The sequence below is a fragment of the Gobius niger genome (assembly GCF_951799975.1).
Source record: "Gobius niger genome assembly, chromosome: 1".
Taxonomy (NCBI): domain Eukaryota; kingdom Metazoa; phylum Chordata; class Actinopteri; order Gobiiformes; family Gobiidae; genus Gobius; species Gobius niger.
In genome coordinates, this window is record NC_136852.1 from 44,480,846 (window position 1) to 44,506,949 (window position 26,104).

The window sequence follows — 26,104 nt, forward strand, 5'->3', positions numbered from 1 at the left end:
ATTTTCTACCTCAGTTGGCATAGTTGCACAGTTACCACAAGAACACCTGAACACATGATTGGAATAAAGATAAAAACAAAAACAAAAACATCAGTTTTGTGGAGCAAATAAATAAACCGCATATACAGTTATACACATTAGAAAAAATGAAGATTGCAGAGATATCGCAAAGGGCTGCATTTCTGACTAAAATTCAGATTTTATGCGAAGCACTGGTCTAGTACAGGGGTCTCCAACATCTTATTTGATCATTTCTTTTACAGGGTACGCTACTTTTACAGAACAAGAATGTCAAACACCTACTTATGCTTCAAAAACATTTCTATATACTACTTAGGTGCAGTCCACCCATAAGAAACAGTTGCCAGAATGGCAGTATAGGCCTTATACTTTACAATATTGATTGAACTGTTGCAAACTGCAGATTGTGTTCAGCATGTTCAGAACAAAGAGAAGAAATGCATCTAAAATCAGATCCCTGGACTAGTAATATAAACCTTAGACAATAACTTAACACAAACAGTTCAATTGTTTATAAAATAACTTATATTTTGTTTTGTGAGTGTTAAATAGTCGTATTACAGGCAGTATTGTAGTAGTGGGCACGGATGGATAAGTTAGTGTAAATACAGTAACACACCATTGCGATACATCCATATGAAGACGTTGATCTGCAGGTTCATCATCTTCATTTTCATCTCCGACTCTGGCTCGAACATGTAAGGCTGGATGGACAAATCTTCCGTTGCTGACATTTTGTAAATAACGTGTGAATAAAAAGTTTCTGCGCCGCTATATAATCGTATCTCTCCTATAAAACTACCAAAATGGCCGAACGGGGTGGAGTTGACCCGAGTGTCACCTCTGCAACCTGGAGAGGGGGCGGGGCATGAAGTGTCTCATTTGCATTTAAAGAGACCGCACCAAAACGAGTTGCTCTCAGACGCACATCAGAAAAGGGGTAGCAAAGGGGCCTGTAGAGCTATAATAATGAGGAATTCAGACCCAAGCATTGCAGTTCCGCTTTATGTAGACCACAACTGTATGATTTATATGTAAAAAGGAAGGATTTAAAAGCATGATATGTCTCCTTTAAGGATAGTGGAGTTGCAAACTAACCCTACCCTTACCTTAGCCCAACCTTAAGGATAGTGGAGTTGCAAACTAACCCTACCGTTACCTTAGCCCTAACCTTAAGGATAGTGGATTTTACAAACTAAACAGGCTACGCTCAAAACTATTGTCGGAATGGGGGTATCAAAAAGTGTCGGATTGACGGGGTTTCGGTTTGGAGGGCTGCGCATATTCTATCCGCAAGGAATCCTGGTCTCCTGAGAACAGGAAGTACTTGTTTGCCTGGTGCAGAAACCGGAATATTAAACACAATCTGAATACTGACAGCATGTAAACAGTTACACGTTGCCATTTCGACGACCCACCACTCCGACATTGAGGTCTAATTGTCGGATAAAAATGTGTGGGCATATTAGAACTAACCCTACCCTTACCTTAGCCCTAACCTTAAGGATAGTGGAGTTTACAAACTAACCCTACCCCTACCTTAGCCCTAACCTTAAGGATAGTGGAGTTACAAACTAACCCTACCCCTACCTTAGCCCTAACCTTAAGGATAGTGGAGTTGCAAACTAACCCTACCCCTACCTTAGCCCTAGCCTTAAGGATAGTGGAGTTACAAACTAACCCTACCCCTACCTTAGCCCTAGCCTTAAGGATAGTGGAGTTACAAACTAACCCTACCCCTACCTTAGCCCTAGCCTTAAGGATAGTGGAGTTGCAAATTAACCCTAACCTTACCTTAGCCCTAGCCTTAAGGATAGTGGAGTTGCAAACTAACCCTACCCCCACCTTAGCCCTAGCCTTAAGGATAGTGGAGTTGCAAATGAACCCTAACCTTACCTTAGCCCTAGCCTTAAGGATAGTGGAGTTGCAAACTAACCCTACCCTTACCGTAGCCCTAGCCTTAAGGATAGTGGAGTTGCAAACTAACCCTAACCTTACCTTAGCCCTAGCCTTAAGGATAGTGGAGTTGCAAACTAACCCTACCCTTACCGTAGCCCTAGCCTTAAGGATAGTGGAGTTGCAAACTAACCCTACCCTTACCTTAGCCCTAACCTTAAGGATAGTGGAGTTGCAAACTAACCCTACCCTTACCTTAGCCCAACCTTAAGGATAGTGGAGTTGCAAACTAACCCTACCGTTACCTTAGCCCTAACCTTAAGGATAGTGGATTTTACAAACTAAACAGGCTACGCTCAAAACTATTGTCGGAATGGGGGTATCAAAAAGTGTCGGATTGACGGGGTTTCGGTTTGGAGGGCTGTCTAAATGGACGGTTGTCAGAATACGGGATAGACACCCATGTAAACGCAATCAGTGTTGCTGGGACCTGTTCAATAAATCGTCTACATTAAAACATTTTTAAGTCATAACATACACTGCGTAACCCCCCCAAAAAAAGGCCACACGCTCTAATCTTGCCTTGGACCGCGTTTAACTTTGATTACAGCATGCATTCGCTGAATTTTTTCAATAAGCTTCTGCAATGTCAAGACATCCAGAACATCAATTTCTCACCAAGATCTTGTATTGATGAGGGGAGAATGTGCCCACTGTGCAAAGCCTTCTCCAGGACATATAAAAGGCTCTCAATGGGGCTAAGATCTGGACTCTGTGGCGGCCGATCCATGTGTGAAAATAATGTCATTCAGGATGTTCAGGTCATCAGCTCATTTCATTCTTTGGGCACATTGTTTCGCTGAACCTAGACCTGACCAAGTACTTGTACTCAGATTTTGTTGAATCAAGCATCGATCATCACGGTGAGTATGAAAAATTAATCAAAAAGTCTACAGAATCTGGAGAACGCAAGGACTTCTTGGATGTCACTGACAAATCGACGAAACATCTCAAACACCAGCTACAGTATAGGTGGCAAAGGGGACGGGGGAAAGCAAGCGTTTTGTATAATCATGGACCTAGAAAAATGCGTAAATCTACCATTTCTGGCAGTATTCGGTGAAGAGTTTTGCCTACACTGCTGAAGTCGTAGCTCTAACTCAGCTACACTCTGCCTTTATACCTAACAGCTCCATTAAACATAGCACTCTTTACCATAAACATATTTCCTCTGCTGTATTGACATGACGTGATAGATTACCAATGAAAAGCTGCCATCCATCATGTCACACACGAGCCCGCGTTGCTGTAGGGAACCGAGGCGCTCCCGACAATATTTCTCAGAGTCTAAATGGGCATGCTCATTGGAGGCAGCACGGGTCATTAGTTTGCCTCAAATATCTGAGACACTTCCCCAGTCTCCAATTCTATTCTGGGCTTAATGCGTGCCGCTGCAGAGTTAAAGGTAATTCTCGCTAATGTAATTGAGCGTTGATGTAGTGATTCTGATTCAATGAGCTGTCAAAATGCAAATCGTTTGAGGAAAAACAGTATGAGCAAAATAAGATACGGGCATTACTTCACTCCCTGACATTTATTTTGTTCGTTGACCAGAAAGAAGGCGTTTTACAAAGTCACGGTCTGGGGAAATTGCTCACAAGTGATTAGTCGGCAATGGCTAAAAGGTTCTTGTTTCATAATCAGAAGTAGGTAAAAACATAAAGGCTTTTCTGCCTAGGAGCACACCAGTGGCCTAGCTATTTTTGTTGTTGTCTTTTTCCAAGGCCAAATGCATACAATGTTTCAATCAGCCACTTTATTTTGAAGAGAAGTCTGGGACAAAATATCAGTATTGGCAAAAAGATCGGTCACACTGCATCAGCACCACTGTTGCCCTTTCCGTTAGGAAGTTATCACTTAAATATATCAATATATAATATATACAGTAAATCATTCAATTAACCTGTTATTTGCCATCTTAAAGTTAGGTTAAGGGTTAGAAGGTTCTTGAGTCAACTATTAAAGATTGTTCTTTCTAAAATCTTGTGTGACTTGCTGTATGTACCGTGTTGTATTTTTTAGCAGTCAATAGAAAGGCATCCGAGGCACTCCGGTACTACAAAAAAATAAAAGTCCTTTATTGTGACATCTGGACAGCCAACACAGAATACAGTATGAATCATATACAAAGAACCTTCATTGAAGAGGGACAACTCCTGTACGACTAAGAGCCTGCCCTACACAGCCTACATGTCAGTGTGATATGTCATTTGAAAACCAAGACTTTCTAGTTTTTAAAAATATCTGTTGGGTCTTCATAAGTGAAACACAACTTACATCACATTTTCCCATCCCTAACCCCTAATCATAACCCTAACCCCAAGTAACAGATTCAAGAAAAGTAGTAGTAGTAGTTGACAGAAAAACATGAAAGACAATCTGAAAATGGTCCATTTTGTCAAAAAAAGACAACGTTGTGCCGCTGACCTTTTTCAAGGCAGCACTGGTAAATGTAGCTCTTAAAAGATGTAGCAATGGGCGACGGCACATCACTGTGGAAGTAATTTCAGTCTCAAGGCAAAATAATTCTGATGGAAAAAAAGAAGCCTTTTTTCAAGACCATTTCAAAATGAACTGAAGGTCCAAGGCAGACACAAGATAAAATCATCTCATATTACCAGTATAATGTGGCAGTATGAAACGCTACAAGCAGAGCCATTTCTTCAAAAAGTTTATCAGTTATAGAAGCAAAAAATTCAACTTGCAGCTTAAGTTATTTTACAAGCATTAACAGCTCATTTACGTGACTTACTGACTTGTATTGTGGGCTGCAGAGGTTTGCCAGATTGTTGGGGATAAAAACTATCTAGCAAATCCATGTAACTCTGACAAATGCTACACCAAGTGCCGAAACTAGAGTTGAACATACTCAAACAATTCATTCACTGACAAATAACTAACTGAGTAGAATGCAAGTCATCGCTAGCACCTCTGGAAAAGTCGGCACAGCCATAGTTCACCCTCCGACACTCATTTTGCCCACCAACCGGGAAGACGCAGTTCTCGAAATCACAGACCAAAGAAATCGCTCACTGGGGATTAGCCGAGAATGCGTCTAATGGCTTCTTGCAAGAATCACTTCGCGACAGAGTCATTAACATTGAAATATCCCCACCGCTGCCCAGTCCTTTTTGCAAACAACTGGTGTGTCTCCCATTGCCTCCCGTCTAATGGTCCCAAACAAATGACTGCGATACCTCTGTCCTTCCTCCGGGCTTCGTTGTGCGCAGCTAATCTTCACGAGGCGTAATGGCGGTCCAAATCAGGAGAAATGGAATCTGGACATGCGTTTTCAAAGCCAGTGAGCAAGAACCAGACATCAAACAGGGTTGGTAGTGGGGGCTGAACGATTTGGGGAACAGATATCTAATTGAAGTTCTGTCGACTGTGAGTTGATAATGGAACATGGAAAAGAGAAAGGCAGCCCTCCTCATTTGCTATTAACATTCATTAACAGGGTGGCTTTAAGTTAACTGCTACTAGTCTTACATCCCTATTAAGTCTAGTTCTAATGGAAGCAAGTCAGAGGCAAAGGGTATAGGCGTGTTAGTCTAGGTATTCAGACCTCTTGTTTTCTGATAAAGGACCTCTTGACCTCGGTGCTTATTTTCCCGATAATGACCAGCGTTCTATACATTATCCCTTACTTATTATACGGCTCTCCACAACGTCAGTAGAAGCTCCGTTGATTTGAATGGGATTTCCCAACGTTCTACCGGTCATTATTTTCTGATAAAGGACCTCTGAAAAAAATAATGACCGTTGCCATTGGCAACGGTCAAAAAAACGGAGTTCGTGCTTTCATATCACTCCGTGCGTACGTAGTAGCGACACTATCTCTGTCCCCGTCACTGCGAGAGAAGTCGGGGTAATCGCTCGTGAAGTTAGCGTGAGTCTGACTTTCAACTTACCCAGAGATTCTGATAATGACCAGCGTTCTATACATTATCCCTTACTTAAAGAACCTATACCAGACATTTTTATCTTTGCCCCATAAAAGTGTGGCATAAAAGTAGTAATTTGTGGAAAACATAAGCTTGATGTGTGAAGTTGTGCATTGTATTATGATTTGTTGATGTTGTATGTGGTCAACCCAAATAGTCATTATGTGACTATAAGGGGTTTGCCTTTGAAAATCGTAATCAAATTTCGATCAAATGCACAGCCCTAATTCTAATGTTAGCAAAACTGCAAAGCTTGAGATTCATTGCACAACAACGCGCCATGTAGCCCTGTATTTTAGTCCTCTGCAAATGCATTTTCAAATGCTCGAGACTCTTTTATCCGTTTACAAGTTTTTCTTTTATGTGTTAACTAGCTGAGACCCGGCCTTTGGCCGGGCTCGCTAGTCTCCACATTTGATATTCAGAGATTATGAGTTATTACAAAGAAATGTCCAGTATAGTCCCTATAACCCGTCACTCAGTACAGCTGTAGACCCGCAGTAAGCAGACCAGTGGTTCCCAACCCATTCCTAAAACTATGGCCACTCCAAATGTTTAAAATAATGAATGCTAAAAATAATTTCAAACAAACTGCAATTGGAGTGTTTGATGCACCCGTACTCCTTTCTTATAAACTACATCGACAATATGTTGCAAAACTCAGGGAATAGAATTCAAGCAACAGTGGAATATTTATGGAGAAATATTAGCGGTTCAGCTCTAACGGTTCGGTTCACGGTGCAGGACCCGTGGTTTGGAGCAATCTAAAAAATAAGAAGTTGTTTTTTATTAGACAGTATTTATATCCTTATAATACAATTGGCAATGCTTTCAAAGCCGATTTATAGAATGTAAAGAAGAAATAGAGAAGAAATGGTACAGCAGCAAAGTAACAAAAAACATAAATAAATAAAAAAAGCAACAGTGCAGGCCATGCGCTCGTTAAGTGGTTTCACTTTCGCTTTCCGCACACGGAGGCTGAAGCTCTCGGAGCAGCGCGTTTCATTTGAAGCTCGTGTTTCTGCGTGTACTTTTTTTCGGAGACAAAACTTTGGAGACGGAATATGATCAGGATTGGATCTTACGCATGTGTCTGAGCTTCTGACATGACAGCACTGGATCTGTAATGAACCACAGCCTCGGTCACTGCAGGAGAGACAAAGACGCGTAGATGTGTTTTGGAGGATGTACCTGTACCTGCGGAGCGTCTGCAGCTGCAGTTTAGGGTGAGTGACGATGACACACATCGCCCTGTTAGGATGCGCGCACGCACACATACACACACACACGCACGGCAGTCAGATCTCGTGCACTCGCGTTGTTGTGACGGCAGGTTGTCCTCGGACAGCAGCACCGCGGTCCATATGGACCCGTGACCAATGGCCGCGGCCGGTGGGACGGTGACGTGGGGCCGGCCGCGGATTTTTGGGAAATGAACATGGCAAGTCTTATATAGCACTTTTCCAGACGCTCGTCGGTGTACAATTTGTAGCAGTATTCATTCAGTCCACTGCGCACATCAGCCCCCACCACCAACCACGCACACACTCACTACTGTCGCCAGGTTCCCAAACGGTCTCCCATCCCAGTCCTAACCAGGCCCGTCCCTGCTTAGCTTCAAAGTCGGTATGGGAAATAAAAATGGCGGCGCCCAGGCAGCGGCCATTGAGATAGCGTTTTCTATAATAGATGTATTGAAAATGCACACTGTGAGCTCAATCATGAATTCAACACACGTAAAAAAACACTTTTCCAAAATGGTGCAGCCGCCCCTATATACTATGCCCGCCATCTGGCCTGAGCGTATACAGTAGTAAAATAAATGCTTGCAGTGCTGCCAGTTGGCCTGTATTGTATGGTCAGCAATCCGAGCACCCTATAACGCCACTATATAAAGCTGCTTTATTTTTCCCGGCCCATGCAATGCTATTACGGGAACAATCTTGACGTTGCATTGCGCTCCGATGGCTCAGCCTCCCTCCATATTTACCCCGGCGATGTTAGCTTTGTGTAACCCACCCAGCCAGAACCTGTTGTTGGCGCTGTATATCTAGTTTGCAGAGGTGGTCAGTCCGATGCCCGCCAATTCACAAAGCAATCCGATGTTGCTTTCCCCCCCTCCCCCTCCCCGCTCCTATGTATTTGTGGTCTCTGTCCTATTTTCTGGCACACTGAGCCAGAACAGAACCAATACGGTCGGCTGCCAGGTGCCACCCAATGTTTTTTCTTCTGCTTTGGACCTCATTCAATACAATGTTGTTCATCAAGGCAGAGGCCAGGCCGATTCTCTCCCTTTTCTCGACATCAATAGGGGGTCTTTGCAACACCTTATTTCATAGCTCACAGCACCAGGAGCCCGGCAAATGAGGGTAATGGGGAAAATATCGCAGAAAGAATTTGTCACACTTGGCTTATCAGACAGAGAGAGAGAGAGAGACGCGGCGATCGAAACAATAATCACTCTTGGGTTTGACGGGAGAACAATCAGACCTGGAGATGTGTGTGGGTTTCCCTTTGATTTTCGCAGCCAATTCTTCACTGATCAAGCAAAACATTATGACTGTGTGCTTCCACGGTGGTCAAAGCAGTCTGGGCTGAGAAGAGAGATGTGGGGAATGATCAGTCTTGAATTAATTGTAGAGATTTTCAATCGACTGGACTGGGTTGGATGAGTTGAGGACATTTTTCTACATTGTGAAGCCTATTCTCGCTATAGTCAGAATGTAAGACTGGGGAAACTATCGCAACTACTGCAATTCTTGTTAAATTTTAGGAATTAAACTGGTGTTTGTTCTTGGTTGGGGTGAAACTGTTTTCACAAAGTCCTGCACCTCTCTTGATCTGAGGGCTCCATTGAATAGAGGAGACTAATTGTGTTTGAGGAGGCCACCCCCGCGGTTCAACGTGGATCTGTGCTTCTTGACAAAAAAGGCATTTTCAAACCATGGCTTTCTCACGAGGTAGAATTTTCACGTCGCTGTCATCAAGGTGGAGATTTACAGCTGACTGGGGACCGCTTCTGCTCTCCCTACAATGTTTACAATGAAGTGTCTATGTACTGCTCACTGCACTCCTCCTTGCATTGAATGAAATACACTTCATGAGTCAGTTTGTGACTTGAAATGGTGTCTTATAGACGGACAAATCTGTCTCAAGGTGTTATTAGTGCACCCAAAATATTATGAAAACAGTTCCGTTTAGTTGTGCATATGACCACTGCAAATAATAATCGTAATTGTTCGCTTAATTTTCTAATGTAAAGTATTGGGGCTGGGACACTTTTGTCATGATCCGATACGTATCACGGGACTCAGGGGCCGATCCGCTACGTATTGCAATACAGTAATTATGATAAGTAATACTTTGACCTTAAAATGTGTCAAAAGTCATGTGTACAACGTTTACATGACATGACATGTGACATTTACGGACGTGTTAAGATTGAAAAGTGCATTAACACAAAATGTAACAAAGGGCTGTGTAACTGTCACTGGAAAACAAAGGAGTGCATGATAAAAAAATGCCTCCAAACACAAGTATTGATAGTATTGCGATACCTGATAAAACATCGATACTTGGTATTGCAGCGCAAAGTATTGCGATCCAATCCGATATTTTGTCCCAGCCCTAATACGTACGTTGTCTTAGTTACCCTGTAAGTGTAGTTATATGTTGCCAAACCAAGCTACATTAAATCCACATAGGTCTTCACAAGGACTATAGGACATGTATGTACGTCAATAGACTTGGGACTCAGAGCAGCATCTCGTAATTGTGGTAAATGGCAATTGCTGAGTGGAAAATTGAACATAAACACCACCTCATCTCGTATCTTCCATTGGGAAACTGGGAAATAATTGTTTTCCCCTAGTGAGATAACCTTTGACCTTTCAACACGACAGAGAGCAGCGACAATACATTGTTTTATGCCTTTTTGCTAATTGTTATGATTGTTATGCATTTAGCCATTTAGCTACTCAATATTGATATCATCTCTTTTTCCAAAAAAGAGCCAAACTTAATATGTGTTACTAATAAAAGCAGATACAAAGTGGTAGTAGTTCAGCAATTTGTAGACGACTTTCCTTGTAAGTGTAGTTATATGTTGCCAAACCAAGATACATTAAATCCACATAGGTCTTCACAAGGACTATAGGACATGTATGTACGTCAATAGACTTGGGACTCAGAGCAGCATCTCGTAATTGTGGTAAATGGCAATTGCTGAGTGGAAAATTGAACATAAACACCATCTCATCTCGTATCTTCCACTGGGAAACTGGGAAATAATTGTTTTCCCCTAGTGAGATAACCTTTGACCTTTCAACACGACAGAGAGCAGCGACAATACATTGTTTTATGCCTTTTTGCTAATTGTTATGATTGTTATGCATTTAGCCATTTAGCTACTCAATATTGATATCATCTCTTTTTCCAAAAAAGAGCCAAACTTAATATGTGTTTCTAATCAAAGCAGATACAAAGAAGCAATAGTTCAGCAATTTGTAGACGACTTTCTCGCATGAATTGATTTGCTTGCTATTGATTTGTTTGCTACGACACAAAAGCACTTGAACCCAATGCAACTGGAAACTGGAAAAGGATCATCTTCACCAGTGCCCATGAAGGCAGCAATAGCCAGGACATGAACTAGGATTCAACCGGGTCTAAGCCCAAAGGACTAAACGAGGCCCGAACCGAGTCTGAATCACCCCCCAAATCCGTCTTTGAAAGCCAAAAGACTGGTAGCACAACTCGATCAGGAAACTTTTACTTCCAACCGCTGAGATATCGAGCGAAAGCAAGACGGAGCTCTCTAGGACTGGGTTGTTTCCTTAATCTTTCAAAATGAAGTCTTCAGTCCTGTTCCTCATCCTTGTGATAAATTCGAACGAAATAAAGCAGATTATGTACTTTGCAGCTTGATGAGAGAGCTCCTTGACGATGGATTGGACCAATTACTTTCCTAAGAAGGCGGATTTAGTAAACTTTCAGCTACAAGGAAAAGAACGGGGACGCGCTCATTTTTCCAGCATTTGAAACAGCGGGGCACATTAAAGAATGGGGTTGATAAGGCAGAAGAAATTAACCCTTTAGGCCTAATTAGCATTTTATAGATTAGCATAATATTTTTCCTCTGGGATGACACGTTTCTTCAGTCTTTCTGGCTCCCATCTTTAAGTGAAACTTCAAAGTTGGGACAGGATTTGGTGACATCCCAGGCCTCGCAAATTTGGCCGGAGGATGCAAACCCCCACAGACCACCAAAGAGCCACAACGCTGGGGTAGTAAGAAGCTCGTAAAGCCACAAGGACCGGACGTGAGGAAAACAAAGCAATGTTTGGATAACTATGTACACTGCCAGAGGTGATGGGAGAGAGCAAGCACTGTGCGAAGCTTCCTCCAACACATCTAACAGCTCTCAATGGAGTAAAGATCTGGACTCTGTGGAGGCCAACACATGTGTGAAAATAATTATGAAAATGATGAGGCCGATGAATCCTGGCATAGTCATCTTGGAATTTGTCAGAGTCGTCAGGGGCGACGAAATCCACTGGTAAAGCAAACCTGGTCATGCAAGAGTTTATTTTATTTATGGTTTATTTTATTTATGGTTTATTTTATTTATGGTTTATTTGGTAGGGACAGTGCAAGTTAATGAACAAGCCACACCGGATTTTAGCCTTAGGCTAATTTTCATCCGTCGTCCCCCATGCGCACTCTCAAACACACTCTCATACATCCTGGCCTATTGTACATGTTTTTAGTGGTAGGGGAAACCGGAGTACCCGGAGGAAACCTACGCAGACACGGGGAGAACATGCAAACTCCACACAGAAAGGCCCCGTCCTTGGTGGGAATCGAACCCGGACCTTCTAGCTGTGAAGCACAAGCCATAACCGCTGTGCTACCGTGCCGCCCCCTGTTCGGGACCCCCTGCTAATACTATGTATTAATGCCACAAATGCTAAAATAATCGGTGCATATTTAATTTCTTAAGCTTTGCAAACGTTTGAATAGTTCTCCACCATCATTTTAACATCATTTTGATTTCATTTTTGATGAACTTATGTGAAAAAGAAATAAGATAAGATAGCCTTTATTGATCTCACAATGGAGAAATTTACTTGTCACATACAGCTCTTAGAAACACTCAAGGTGTGCAAATAGGCAAAAAATATGAGAAAATAAACAAAAAAATGATTAAATAGTAAAATAGTATCTTATGTACAATGACTACCAAGGACTTTGTGGGGACAAAAGTATAAACAGTAAATAATGAAGTAAACAGACTATAAACAAGTATGCTATAGCAGTGCCGGTTTACATCATAGTGAGAGTGATTGAAAAAATTGTTGAGCAATGTCATCATTTTCCAACCAATCTTAATCTAATTTAATGCTTTTTAATTACATTTCAGTTCAGCTTTTCCCAAATCTAAAAGTTCACAGCCTCTAGGCAAGTGTAACGCCTCACTTGAAAGCTAAGACCCACAAAAGTGATCTAAACTGATCTTTTTCCGGATCTTTTCATTGCTACCGTGTTGTCGCAACCTTTTGTTGACATCCTTTCATTGCTTTATTGTTGCTATTTTGTAGCATTTTAGGCTCTTTTTAATCACATTTTTGGCACTTTTCTGTTATTCTTTTGTTGCTCTCGTGTCACTTTTCTGTCGCTCTTTTGAGGCGTTTTGGGGTTTTTTTTGTCACTTTTTCTGTTATTCTTTCGTTGCTTCTTTGTTGCTTTGTTTTTTGTCGCTATTTTGACACGTTTTTCAAGAAGCGTTTTTTTTTATTTTTAGATTTGGGTAAAGCCAAACTGTAGAAAATGCGCTCGGTTCAGGTGGGGGTTAAGAGATTAAAGCCTTGATTCTGGCCAAATTATATTCAATGACTTTTAATGCGGTTTACAGTGTTGCTGTCGACTATGTTACAGCAGTACTAAGAAACTTGTTAACCTTAATAAATCCTTTTCGTAGTTTTCGTAGTAATACAAGTGTTAATGGGATGATTGGGGGGTCTTTCATCTCCCCCTGGTGTCTCTGGCCAGAAAACCGCAATTGCAACTTTCCCTGCACCGCGTCAGAGGCGCAATACACACAAATGGAAACACGTAGAAGAAGCTAACAGGCTAACGGGCAAAGCTAACAGCGGACTAGCACTACTTAAACAGTATTTACAGCCAAGTTTGAGTGAAAAAAAATATCTCCATTGTGCAATTGGATGTACAATATCCCTCTCTCCCTTCGTCTTTTCTGTCAGCGTAGTATTTACTTTCACGGACTATTAATGAGTAAAAAAAATTCTACAACACCTGCAGTGGCGCTAAAGGCCTCTTGGGGCATGAGTTACTTAGTACTGCTTTAAGCCGTATTCCCGGTTGTTGTTGTCCTTTCTAACTGTAATGAATGAGAAGGACAGTAAAGCTGAGGAATACCTTTACATCAGCAGTAACAACAACCATGATGACGGGTTTTTTTGTCATGTGACCAAAAAACGGATTAATCAAAGTGAAAATTAACATTTAAAGTTAACCCAGTTCAAGCACTCGGTTAAATCTGGACAAAATCATAATATTTGTGGCTGTGTCGTGACACTTTGACATTTGTTGGACCACTGAGAATTTGCTTACTCTCCCTTTCTTCAAATCTCACCAGTCTCTGAAAAGGAAAACCATCTTTCCCCCCCCCCCCTCACTCTCGGTGTTTCTTTGTGGAGTGTTGAGTCAGTAATAAGCTGGTCCCGCGGTGGTCCCGGTCCCTCTGTGCTGTGACACACTGTAAGATTCCTGATATCCCGTCTCATTTTTATCAGCAAATGGGCTGTGTGTGCAGTTTCAGCCGAGCAGGTGGAAAGTAAAACTATACCCGCTCCATTGTTAAAGCCTGTCTCGTTTAATTAGATTTCTGTTTCTTACCATTCTTAACTAAATAAGTCAATAAAAGTATGCCTTATTATTTTCATGCATAAAGTGGCTTTCGATGTCCGCAGTCTCTCGGATTACACTGCCGCCATTATAGCCCTTGACACGGCCCGTGCAGATGAAGTGCTGCTTGCCTATCTGTAAATCTAGCCCCGTCCGCTGGGGCCGCCCTGATGCGTTTGCCAATACACCCCCGCTCCCGCCCCAGCGCCGCTCGTCCTGTGCTGAAATGATAGATCTAATGGACTTGGACTGGGCCATCGATACCACTGCTGCCCATCTGAAGATATTTTACTCAAACGATTTGATTTACATGCGGTTACTCTATCCCCCCCTGACGTCCCCTGGTAATAACAATGAATATTTGTTTTTTTTTCTGTCGTTGAAGGTCACAATACTCCGAAACAAAGGTTGAACGTGGACCGGCTATTAGAAGAATGAACGTCAGCGTCTTCAGGGAATAAACAAACGGTAATTTGTAATTTGTTTTAAGGTGTTAGGGAACAAAGTACAAGCAGAAAACATGCAGTCACAAGGAGAACAAGCTAACTCCAAACACATAAGGCCCAAAGTCCGGGAATAAAACCTTCTCGTTGTTGTGAGGCAAGAGCTCAAACCACACCACTGTGCTGCCACATCATAATTTAATAATCATTTTAGGGTTAGGGTAAGGGTTAAGGTTAAGGTTGGCTATGAATAAGCACATGGCCTATTTGTATGTTAACACGTAAAAGTATAATAGCAGTGTGTTAAAACTTTCCAAGCATGTTATTAATGGTTAACACCTTATTAATAAGGAGCACACCTTAATATAAAGTGCTACCTTTAACCTTAATGTAAGTACTTTTGAATCTAGTGATCTAATGGAGTTGTAATCTCATCATTGCAGGACTTGTAAAAAAAAACATTGAAAAAAAACTGGGGGCAAAATCTACAGACATTGTGAAATTTTCAGATGTTTTTGGGACACCTAGAAAACCCTGTAGCCAAGCGGGAAGAAAGTGTGGCGTCTTTACGCTTTCCAACCCAGTTACGCCATGATCCTGCCCCCCACATTGTTCTAACTCTAACCAAATCCCTTTCGCTAACCCTAACCTTAATCCTAACTCTGACCTTAATCTTAATCCTAACTCTGACCTTAATCTTAATCCTAACTCTGACCTTAATCTTAATCCTAACTCTGACCTTAATCTTAATCCTAACCTTAATCCTAACCTTAATCCCAACCCTAACCTTAATCCTAACTCTGACCTTAATCTTAATCCTAACCCTAACCTTAATCCTAACTCTGACCTTAACCTTAATCCTAACTCTGACCTTAATCTTAATCCTAACTCTAACCTTAATCTTAACCCTAACCTTAATCCTAACCTTAATCCCAACCCTAACCTTAATCCTAACCCTAACCTTAATCTTAACCCTAACCACAATCCTAACCTTAATCCTAACCTTAACCTCAACCCTAACGTTAACCCTAACCTTAATCCTAACCCTAAACATTCGTAAAACGACAATATTAATTTAATAAAGCCAACTGAAAAGGCTGCATTTGGAGTGACATCCAATGAGAATTCGCGGGGGCGTCGTTTATGGCTTAACTCGGTTAGAAATCGGACTGAGGCGACGGTGTGTTAGGGAAAACATTTTTGATCCTTTTTTGGGGGCGGACTTTCAGCATTATTAGCACACAGAGATCGAGTTGAGTTTTTTTTTTTACTTTTTCTTCCTTTTGTAAATATACTTTCAATACTTTGTGTGTTTGGGCGGCACGGTAGCGCAGCGGTTAGTGCTCTCGCTTCACAGCTAGAAGGTCCGGGTTCGATTCCCACCTGGACGGGCCTTTCTGTGTGGAGTTTGCATGTTCTCCCCGTGTCTGCGTAGGTTTCCTCCGGGCACTCCGGTTTCCCCTACCACTAAAAACATGCACAATAGGCCAGGATGAATGATGTGTGTGAGTGAATGTATGGTGATGGTCAGAGGGTCCGTTGGCGCAGACGTGTGTAGTCGCGAAAGCGCCTCTGACAGTCTCCCCCAGGGGAAACTGAAGCTACAAACGTAGTTTACACCACCAAGTGTGGAGTGAATGTACAATTGTCTCATGTAAAGCGCTTTGTGACTATATGTCTGTGAAAGGCGCTATATAAATAAAGATCTTCTTCTACAACAATGTGTGAGTACATTGTGTTATTTATCACTGTGCTTATTCCTTTGCACTGCACTGTTTTCAATGGAATAATTGCTGAAACCTCAATAAAGAGAATGAATTTCTCTCAGATTTTCCAGTACAAGTGAGCGTTTAGCATGAAGCTAACGTTAGCATCATGGCTATTTATGGGCTGTTGAACCACTTTGCACCTCGCCATAGATACAGACGGCATCTCGTCATAGAAGGGGGCGTGGCTTCGCCGAGGGGGAAAATAGAATCTTTAGAGAAACACAATTTCTGGTGGAATATCAACTTATTTATCACACATAAATAAGTCAAGTGTAAATCGGGCCCATATTGATATTTTACAGATTGTTCAGTAGAAGTGAAAAAACGGCAGTTGTAGCAAGCGCTAGCTAACCGTTAGCATTAGCCCGATGCTAACATGTAGCATCAAGTTAGCATTCTCCGTTATTCATGTGTTTATGGGCTTTTGAACCACTTTGCTCCTCCCCATGTCTTTACTATTACTAACTATATTCATAATTCAGCATTTGTTACAGCAGTTTTTGAATAATTAGAGAAAATTTACATTTTTTCACAATTATTTTCCCCCTTAACTGTTTTCAAAAATGACCATATATGGGCGATTCCAGAGATGCCGTCTGTATCTATGTCTCTGTATCTTTACTTGGCAGAAAATACATCATTAATCCAGCATTTGGTAAACGAGTTATGCAATAGAACAGCCATTCCCAAAGTCACGGACATCACCCCCTAACATGAATAATTGACTGCCGTTACAGTACGTCTGGACCACACTTTGGGAACCACTGCAGTAAAAGGTGAAAGTGTGGTTCTCTCCCCCTCTGACAGCTATGCCGATCTGTATCTACCTAATTTTCTATCCAAATACAAAGACACGTCCCATAGCACAGCCTTTACTTAGTTCTATAAACACCTTCACTTGTTTTACTGTCGGCTAATGAGTAAGTTAACCTCGCTGGGAAAGAGTTGTCACTTCAGTGTAAGAACTAAACTGGTGACATTTGAGCTGGTGAAACCCGGCGCTTCGACTTTGCACTCTTAATCGCTTGTGATTGCGGCAAAGTTGTCTCCTAGCAACAGATTCCTTACCGGGGGAGACATCCTTCATATTTCAATGAGCTAAACTGATTAGGTAAATCACTGCAGCGTTTTCAAAGTGGCTGCAGTTACTGAGAGTTTTTTTGTTTTTTTTTAACAATGGCTTTTCATAATGCAAAACAGCACTCGCCCCCGCGCAATAACTAATTGCCTTGCAAATTCAATTTATATGTGTCCGCTCATGAAATATGAGATGGAGAGCTAAATAAACAGGTTGCTAATATTTATGAAGATCTGGGTTTTTGACGGATTGCTATAAAGTTGCTCATATTTGACGACTTTTTATTTTTGAATTGCCAATGAGTCATAAATTCACTTTGGTCTGCCTTTTAAGTAATTAGCATTTGGAGGTTTTAATTTGCTGGAGGAGGCACAATCTCATGTTAGTTTTAAAGATATATACTATACATTATTGTTGATTGTCTGTTGCTGTCGGCCAATCACAGAATGCAATTACCCGTAATGAAAGCTACAGGTTTGCAAACAAAATAGGTATAGTGTGGTTTATAGAGGTAGGAGCAAGTCAAATTGAATACTGCAATATTTTTAAGGACACAAATGCAAAGATCTGTTCATATTTCATTACCTACGATTTGCAATTTATACAACAGAGAAATGAAGGGAAATTTCGATATTCAAAAACACATTGGACACAACTGACGACTTTTGAGAAAAAAGTCTGTACGATTCCAAATCGTACAGAATACCAAATCGATACCAAATACAAACATCATGAGGAAATACTTCGAAGGCCTTTATTCAAATGGCCAAACCAACATGTTTGAATCTCTTTCTCAAGGGCACCTATAGATTTTGGGAATGTGATGTCATATCATTAAGCATCATGGGTTTAGCCGCAATTATAAACTAACACTTAGTTAGATGTATTTACCAGCAGTAACTCAGCAACGGAGTTGTTCCACAGCTTTTTTCTCCACTTTTTACACTGTTTTTAGCTAATGTCTATGGAAAATGTATGCTAACTGCTGCAAACATGGAGGATCTCCATGGTGACTGTGGAATTTCCCGAACATTTCGGTGAGTCATATTGCTTTTTTTTTGCCAAAGTTGAATGTATAGCAAACAATAGCAAACAATTACTTTTTAATTATCGATGTATCAATACCAAACCGCTACTTTTTAAGTGTCGACGTTTGCATATGTAAAAAGAAGGCGCGGTGATTTATATCTTTGTTCTGAACCAAAACAGTCCACAGCAGCAGAGGATTGAACGGAGGCATCCATATCATTCTGATTTAGGTTCATTTTAAAATTTGATATTTAATTTCACATTAACATTACCAGTTAAAGTAATATAATTTAAATGTACCTATTAATAATATAAAATAACCAGTTTTAGAAATGTATATAGATTGAAATACATTCACTCTTATAAAATGACTATCCCAAAAGTATTGGTATCGTATTGATTCCTAGTAAATAACATGGTTGCTCAGTCCTACAGATAACGTTCCTTAATAGGGCAAAAAGGTAAGATGCCGCGCCTTCGCGGTCCAGCTATGGGCCCCCACAGTGCTCCAAAGATTTAGGCTTCAACTTTTGCCATTTCTTTCAATATTCATCTACTGAAAAAACACATTACTTGAGTCTGTTACTGGTATTTGATTGATGTGTTACGTTTTCTGCTTGTTAGGCTAATTACATGCTTATTCAACAATAATCTGATAAACAGGCTGGATATTAGGGTGTATTTCTGTACACAGGACACTTCCCCTCATTTTCTGTCCAAATGCCTGGTTTTTACTGTGAGATGTCCTGCGGCTGTCAGCAGGCTCCGGGGGCCCACAGGGAGACGCGCGGGGCAGGCAAGTGTAACGTCAAACCGGAACTGACTGGAGCTGATAAGATCCGGGCAGTCTCCCTTAAGTCCCCCCCCCCCCCCCTTCAAAACCTTCCCTTCTCTCCCCTGAACCCCCACCCTCCACCACCATCGCCCCCATCCCTCGTACAGCTGGCAGCCTATAAACCAATAACCCTCTCCGGCTCAGACAGGTGCCGGAGCCACTCGGGGACTGCCAGGCGTTTTGTCTGACTTCTCACAAATTAGCAGCTTCTCCCCCCCCCCCCCCCCATTCCTTTCCCAGCGATGTCTTCTCCCGCATATCAAGGTGGTTGAAATCAATCATTCCGCCGTGAATAATTACACGCTCGGGGAGCACAAAACAATCTGTAAACGCTCTGCAAATCTCTAAGGTGTGCGCGGGAGACAAAATGATAAAAAAAAAAAAGATGAAAATCACAAGTTAAGGTGAGACAGGTGAAAGAGGGAAAATGAATTCAGAGATATCCATTTTTTTTCGTACTGACATACTTTCTTTCATTTAAAGTTTTTGCACGACGGGGAATTTAATGCGTAAAATAATCCAACATTTGCGAGGATAGAGCCAGGTTTACTTAGTTCACATTTTAGATATCTGGATATCTTCTTAAGACTTTGAATACATTATTTGTAGTTTTTTTGCGAGCGACACATAACTCTGAATGCGATCTCCGTAGGTCGCGGTTCTTCCTCTCTTGCTATACGGATTAGCGACGTCTTGCACAAATCAACGAGTATTTCAAGAAAACATCACGAATGGTGAGTCGCTCTGATGGGAGTTCATTGGTTATGTGTTGAAACATTACGTTGGATGTAAATACTACTGTGTTCATTGAGGTAGGACCTTTCATATTGGAGCTAGCGCCGAGTATCAAAAAACAACGGCTGATACGAGCGATCGCTGTTATTGTTTACTTCCACGATTTTCGCCGGATGGCTTGGTGAATGGTCGGCAACAGCTGATGCATCCAGGCCTCCAACTCGGTTTTATAAAATGACAAAATTACAGAAATTGAAAGTAAGGGTCCGCACAGCAGTGAAAGCTCTGAAAGCTTTTTATTGATTCTTACACCATAGTATGTGACGTTTCGGGCCTCATGCCCTTCTTCAGACATGTAGACAGCTAACACAATGTACCATTAGAACGCTGGAGCGATGGTTGTTAGAAATGCGCCTCTGCACACAGTGTAGGTGTTCCATTATAATCACCCGTTTCAAGCTAGAATAGGCATTCACAACATTAACAATGTCTCTAGACTGTATTTCTAAATTAATTTAATGTCATCCTCATTGAAAAAAGCAGTGGTTTTCTTTCAAAAATAAGGACATTTTAAATGACTCCAAACTTTTGAGTGGTAGTGTATTTGATCAAGACTAACACGAAGGGAAAAAAACGAGACAGGAAGAGCAGCGCCTTCTGTGGATCCACTTGGAAGTCATGTCATGTGACGCTCGCATGCATGGGGCCCATGCGAGTCTTTCCCGGAAAAATACAGACTCCCCCATGTACCAGCGATTGAGTCTGGTTAGAGACGGCGTCAGATATTTCCAGAGAGGAACAGACACAAGCAAACAGGAAGCAGAGTAAACCTATCAGGGAAGGGCAGTCAGCAGCGTTATTAACGCTTCTGCGTTAATATTCGAACAGGAGTATGAGTCACAAAAATCACCAGCTGTTGTCGTGTTTTTGTCATTTACAGTTGATTAGAAAAAAACTCTCTCTCGTGCCGCACTCATTGACACATGTTGTATTGAGAGGAGCAGCAGCAGCAAAATTGGGCACCCCGACTGATATCCCCGTGTATTAAAGGAACAGGCAACCTTTTTTACATACTGAGATATGTTCTTACCTGAGCTTTGACAAGTTGATCCGTACCTGTCTGGTCTTTGTGCGTGCCCGTGGAAGAGTGTGGGAGCTTCCAACTTCACCCCCGTTTGGATCTATGGTAATACATTGGGAGAGGCCAAATGCTAACAACATCTTTGGTCGTTTTGCGTGACTGAGCGCATGCACAAAGACCAGACAGGTACGCATCAACTCATCTAAGCTCAGGCAAGAACATATCGCTGCATGTAAAAATGGTGGCCTGTTCCTTTCCCATATAGATCCATGGAGAAATGTTGAATCAGTGCAACATTAAACATCTCTTTGTGAAGATCAGAGCACTTCCTTGTTTCCAGGTGAAGGTTTATCAGCTAAGAGAGTCCACATGCCCCAAAAACTAAAAACGGAAGCGATTGAGTCTCGCCTGCAGCGTCTCCCCTTGACACACGGATGCATCAAATGCACTACTTGACACTCCCCGCGCACGACTGAAGCGATGGTGAGCCTGATAGCCCCGCGGCGTATGGGCGATATCAGCCACCAGAGGGAAGCAGGTTGAACCATTCTCCTTATATTAGCGCGCTAACGAGATCCCAGCGCGAGACTTTCTAATGAAACCCTCCAGGAGGCCAATTGTCCAGAACTAATTATCATATGCTAATAGGAACGGCGTCGTATACAGCAGGTGGATTTCATTTATTCACACTTTCTTTATTCCTCTATGTGCGTGTTTTGTTTCAGAAGTGTTTAATGATAGTAATTATCGCCAGGAAATGATGACTACTCAACTGCGTTTGTTGTGGGACCGTTGCCAAAAATAGTCCACAGCACACGAGTCACAGAAGTACAGAAATGTTTGCTCTCGTCGCACGAATGATCAGGAGAGCGCATTTATCGGAGACTTGGCACTCGAGTTAGGCAGGAGTCACTAATCTGACTTCTCCACTTTGGATTTTGACCCCCGAGGCTTGAAAAGATGCTTCTCCTTATTAAGAAAAAATCCACAAACTCACATTCACATTACTCGCTGTCAACCCAAACAAATCCAGTCCAGATCAGTGATGTCGTAAGAACTGAGGGGCGTCTCATGAGCCACAGCGTATTTATGCCAAACGGTGCACACTCATCGGTAAAGACGAAAGAATCTCCGTCCAGTGTGAAATACAACCCCAAAATAATAATCCGAAGTGCAGAGAGCGAATCGCATCCATTTTCGCATGACAACTGCAGAACATTGCCAAGGGAAGAGTCCCAAAAGAACCACGGTAAAAACGAGTGAAAGTGAAACGGAGCGAGTGCCTGGAAATCAGAGGATAGTTTCATTTGTTTAGGTCACGCAGAGAGAGAATATTTTGAAGAATATCTTTTGAAAACATTTACACCAATTTGCTTCCTTTAGGCATTGCTAAATGATTTTTTTATTTATTTTTTTTTTTTTTACAAAAGGGGAAAGCATCAAGATAAAAGATAACACATGGCTGAAAGTTCAATATGTTTTCAAAAACCAAGTGCGTATGACACATCTGACATAGTTAACACACTTATATTTAAGACTTTGCTATAGTTTCACTTCCTTATTGGACACTGACAGGAAGTGACATAGATAGAGGTAAACTATTTGAAATTGTTGCCATGCCGACCACTTTATGTCAATGGGAAATGAGTGAGTCAGACTGATATGGAACTTTACCTTTACCAAAGTTACTTTCTGTCATTAGCTTAAAAAATGCTAATATTGTGTCTTCAGTGACATAAAATGATAATTATTACTTACAACAGATATTGTCCATCTAAATAAGTCATATTTTCAAAAGCATTAAAAACTGTCATATGCACTTTAAATAACTATACTATGCTAAACTGTACAAAAACTGTCCTGTTTCTTTTCTGTGAACATTTTGATAGCACTGTCAAGGAATCGTGAATAATCATAGAATCGTGACATCCCTCATCCAGATGCCAGAATTTTGAAACTGCTAGCTTCCTGGATGACTGAGAACTTAGACGAAGATCTTCGAAAGTGTATTAATCAAGTGCAACGTTTACAACGTTTGAGCAGGAGGTGCAGGTGGGTGGCGGGGACAGCGGGATAGTGAGAGTGAAAAGCCGTTTAGAGCCTCTAAGTAACTGCAGTATGAGAAAACCCACAGAGATCTCTGACCAAACAACATCTTCGACCTCAAAACACAAGTTCCATTAACACACACTTTCACTTACTTGAGTAAATGGATCGGACAACCACTTTAAGTCTTGCTGCACAGTTTAAAACTTTAGGTTATTAAAGTTACTGTACATGTTTAATAAGTAAGCAAGCCAGGATATAAAGCTGCTGCACCCGTGACCTTCCCACGCATCCTGATTCTTCATCCTCATGAATTAATAAGCATATTTTTACAACTTTCAGACTGCAAAACAGAGTTAACGTTGCAGAAACTCCACCAGATTTCAGTGCATCCTGGTCAATGACTGAATACAGTCATATTCAGTGTGTATAAGTCCAACCTTCTCAGTATTAATGTGAATTTCTCCCTTCAGAGTTGGTCAGACACCATACGTGACAGTAACATGACAGTAAATGCAATGTGTTTATTTTCAGTGAAATGGCAACATTGTACTTCACTCTGTCACAGACTGACGTGAAGGTGAAGAGGGAAGTCAAGAATAATCTGCTTTAGACAGAACTTTATACTTCTGCAGGATGAAATAATTACATTCTGCCACTCTTGTAGACATTAATACAACATGATAGACTACACATATGCATTGTTGTTTTTTGAGTTTGTTGTTATAGTTTTGCCATCACTCTACTGTGTTTTATAAATCCATGACATCCTTCTTCACTTGTCAGTCTGTGACAGAAGTGAAAAGTGATCTCAGCCATTTTACTGAAAACAAAGAACACATTATATTCAGTGTCATGATAGTGTCACTAATGGTGACCTAAAGTTATCTCTGAAGAGAGTCAATTTACATTAACACTGAGAAGGTTGGACTCAGACACAAACAGTGTCAAATTAACACTAGAACATTTGCGGTGTACCTACAAAAATATTAAATTATGCAAAAATGTCTTTTTGTGCTTGAGTTTTACCACGGTATTGATTAATATTATTAGCAGTCCAAAATGAGTTGACATAGAAAGCCTGAAAACGAAGCATAAGATTAGACCTTTGAGAAAAAACCCTCCAGCCCGCACCTCCCTCCACCTTCAGCCACACTGTGCCTCTAATCAGGAGCAGAATATGCAGCACTTCCACCTCACGGAAGATGAACAACGCCGGGACATGGCAGGCGGCAGTTATGCATGGCGCTCAGTCGCAGATGTGACGCGCTGAAAATGATGGGCGTAACATCCGACGGTGATGGATTCAGCGACGCGCCGCTTCCGAAACGCACTCGCAAATTCATCCAAGGACCTTTGGAAAGTAGAATTAAAGCCGCGCGGAGCGTGCCTGCCTCAAGGTCATTACGCCCGGCATCCATTTGTTTGCAGAGGACCTTGTTTTTAAAGGTGCTAAATGGTGCACGGGGAGCGGACGAAATGATTACTTTTATAACATGGTTCATTTGAATAGTTGGGCTGCGGCGCCACACTGTCTGCAGTACATTGATGTAATTTATGGCACAATCTACTCTTGCTCTAATCTAATCATGCTCTTAGCGCATACAAGCTAGCTCTTACATATTCCATTTATGTAAAGAGTTCATTAAGTTGTCATTCATTTATCATGGGTTTCTGCGCAATGGGCTGCAGGTGGGGCGCACTGTTATATTTCATGTATTTTTGACTTACTTACTTACTTACTTAGGGCTCCTGCGATGGGTTTGGGGGGGCGTTCCGTCCCTGTGCGTTAAGCCAACCAGATGAACCAGTTGTTTCCAGTGCTGGCGGTCTTGTGCCAGCTGCTCTGCATCCTCCACAGCAACTCCATGTTGTTGGAGGTCGCCCGCAATGCCGTCGAGCCATCGGGTGCGGGGTTTGCCTCGCGGTCGTCTCCAGCCTGCGGCCCTCGGGTCAAACTGGAGAATGGCTCCCGTCGGAAGGTCAAGAGGAAGACGGAGGACATGGCCGAACCAGCGGGTGCGACGTTGCGCAGCCAGGCCGGATGCTCTGGGCTGGCACGTGCGGGCTCTAAGCACCTTGTTGGAAACTCACTGGAGCCACCTGATGTTCTCGATCATTCTGAGAGCCCTGCCGTCAAAGCCTTCGATTCTTCCAGCCACAGGCCAAGTCTCCAAGGCCATGTACTTTTACTCAGGTAAATTTGTTCCTCCTAAATCTGTACTTTACATACTAAATCAATATATCGGACTTACACAGTGAGGGCTCGGACTTGCCCTTGGATGAGAAGGGAACTTGAGGTAGGCCTGTCACAATAAAACAATCCAAAGTTCGATATATTGAGGTAAGAAACGATCACGATAAACGATATTATGGAAGACCTTATAATGCAATAGAACGTAACTCTAAAGCCCTCGTCACACGGGATTAGAATGACCTCGAGAACTCAGGAAAAAGCAAATATTTCTGACGTCCTCGGAGGTTTCTATTAGCGTGCGAATCCGCCATGTTGGTAATTTGAAAGGTAGCATTATTTACCTTTGGGGTAATTCTGCAAACTCTGAGCTCCCATGTAATTCTAGTCCGGTGTGAAACAACATGCCGGAGTTTGAAAAGTTTTTAACAAGCTTAATAAAGTAAAGCACACTTAATCTATAGCGATAACTCCAACCGAAATGCAATCTTTTATTCATTTTAAAGGCATAAAAGAGGAAAAACTACGAACCGGAAGCACAGCCCGTAATGTCATGGCGGCCCCTGAGGGAAAGTTTGGATGCGTTCGGTGCAAAGTTTAGACGGATGAGGCTGTTTCGGATGAGGCGAACGGATTAAAGGAGAGAGGGAAGTTCTGCTTCATGAGAAAAGCAAAATCCTACCGACTGATGTCGCTCACATAAACAAACCTGAGAGTCAGCGCTCGCATCACGAAATGAATTAAAGGCCGTGTTGTTATTATTCAGTGTTCATTATCTATCCATCATCATATCCGGAACAAAAGTCTGCTTCTTTCACCATTATATAGTACATAGTCTTGGTTCAGACATATTCCACACAAAGATCCCATTATGTCATTTATTCATCTTGCCGGGGCTTATTCACAGTGATGTAAAGGTGGATGCATGTCCTTACATACTCCGGCTCATTCATGATGGGTAAGTGAAGCTGGCAAATCACCTGACAGCTGTGTCTTTGAACCTTCACATGCCGCGTACATAGGTTTCACTTAGACTCAGGTGGTTAT

The 26,104-nt window shown here is 41.9% G+C and overlaps 1 protein-coding gene across 2 annotated transcripts in view; it reads right to left on the reverse strand.

The window, feature by feature from the left end:
- Nucleotides 1–26,104, reverse strand: part of unc5db (unc-5 netrin receptor Db) — a 591,396-nt gene that overhangs the window by 475,620 nt on the left and 89,672 nt on the right. The gene's annotated exons all lie outside the window — the stretch shown is intronic.